Below are 2,140 nucleotides of genomic sequence, written 5' to 3'. Positions count from 1 at the left end.
AAAGAAAAATGTTGAGAGCAAGTCACTTCATGGCTGTCTTGAAATAACTATCAAAGAGGAACCTGCATTCATCCTGAGGGTGGACAAAGCGTCTGTAAACCGGCATTGGTTTGGTCACATACAAATGAGTTTTGCTTTCCAAGGAATTAGATGCTGTTTAACTGCTAGATAAAGGTGAATGGGTGTGTTTTTCTTAAAGGAAGAGAAAGAAGAGATTTGAACAGTATGATGCAACTTAATGTCTCCACTGTGTCAGAAAATAAAGAATAACCCGGGCGTAGCGGACACAGGGTACATGTGGGACATGTCCCCCGCACTTACCGTAAATGTGCCCTCTGTCCCCTACACTTTTTACAGTCATTACATCATTTTTAACATGTAGTAACGTGTTTTTCCGAGTCGTCTTAATGAACACCATTGAACTGTGTATTAACTATGTTCTGCCTTGCACAGTTTCTTCCAAACAAACCGTGTAAGTTGAGTAATGCTGTTGCATGTAGATAATGTTAGCTAAATGATGACTAATTAATAGATGCCAATATATCAAGTTAAGCTAGTTAACAAGAATACTAATGTTATTGTTACCTATGTTAAATCACAATTCTTGAGAATTTGGATAAAACAGGTTTTAATTTTGAAAAGAAAATATTTTAAATATTGAGAAATATTAAGTTATATGATTATAGATCAAGCTCTTGGTTTTCATGCAATATAGCGATGCAACCTCCCCATTTTGTAATTTTTTCATAAAATAGGCGTTTTCCCTGTCATTACTTTGTTTTTGTCAAATCCCCCCCCCCCAAAAAAAAACCCCAAAAAAACATAGAAAACAAACCAGGAACTAAATCAAAATATTTCTGGGTGTGAAAATCTTCACAAAATCAACATCTTGACCCTGTCCCTTTCTCTTGACTCTAGGCTGTCCTCTTTTCCCTTTTCTTCAAATCTTCTCTACTGTTATTCCATCTTCGCTTTTCTTTTCTCAGGCATTCCTCTTTTAACTCTGCCTCACTATATGCATTTCTCTCTCCACTTCTTTGAGTATTCCCTAATTCTTCTTGTTCACTCCTCCACTTCAGTCAGCTTTATTGGGAAGCATATGCTGAATATGTTTTTCCTCTATGAAGTCCATGACTTCAGCAGACAGGTGGTAGAGCTCCCTCGTCCTGCTTGCACGACCCGGTGATGAAGACTCCATCAGTTTGAATAGAATAGAAAAGAATATGTTCAACTTGTATGAAGCACATATCCTTTTTTGGTTTTGGATGGAATTGTGTGTTGGGCCCATGGGGGTAAAAAAAACCCCCCACTTGAACATCTTGATGTTGAGCATCCACAGTGACAGTCTTTGCTAACCACCAATGTTGGTCATATATGACTGCAAACCAATCACCACAATTAATCTCCCCAGCAGGTATATCTATCTCTTGGGTTCTTGCTCCATTTCCTCCCGCTCCATTTCCTCCATCAGCATTGCCAAAGGCCACCTCTTCTTCCTCACTGCAATAGAGCCATCATGTTCCTCAGCCTGGACCCTGGCATGTGTGTTTTCAGTCAACTGAAATATTGTTGGGCTGAAACACTGGCACATCTGTGGCTCACTGTAGAAACATGACAATGATCTGCAGTGGATGCCGTTTCTGTAAGGTGTGATCTGATAGATTTTCCTCGTTGCTGGTACAGGTTTTAGTGGTTGAGAAAGGAGTGCATCATATGTCTGCATGTAAGCTTCAGTAATATGATAGAGATAAGTACTGCGCAGGCTTTTCCCAACCAGCTCATGAAAGATCTTGCCATCCACAATGTCATTCCCCTGTAGTAGAAGGTGGTCTGCAGTCCTTTTCACAGTTCCCCCAATGCCATCTGGAGCTCCCTTCCCATGTTGGGTGGCAAAGAAGTTCCAGGTTGTTCTCTGAAAACCCAGTGTTGGAGGGACACTGCACAGGAGAGAGAAGTTTTTCTTGTTTTTGTATTGCTTGCTGGGGCCATCTGACCAAAAGTGAATGGTATCAACATTTGGAAACTTTAAACGAATATCCCTGAGGACTGGTTCCATGTGTGTCCAAATGGCAGACGCATCCTGTCGCTTGAATTCTGATACTGTACAAAACCCTGTTTTCACTTCTTTTGTGTAGTACAT

At 40.5% G+C, this 2,140-nt stretch overlaps 1 pseudogene; it reads right to left on the bottom strand.

The window, feature by feature from the left end:
• Positions 1–1,075: 1,075 nt before the first annotated feature.
• LOC144461854 (uncharacterized) lies at positions 1,076–2,140 on the bottom strand (annotated as a pseudogene).

This window comes from Epinephelus lanceolatus, chromosome 24 (assembly GCF_041903045.1).
Source record: "Epinephelus lanceolatus isolate andai-2023 chromosome 24, ASM4190304v1, whole genome shotgun sequence".
NCBI lineage: Eukaryota > Metazoa > Chordata > Actinopteri > Perciformes > Serranidae > Epinephelus > Epinephelus lanceolatus.
Note: the sequence above shows the minus strand (reverse complement) of the source record. Positions and strands in the feature narration are given on the sequence as shown.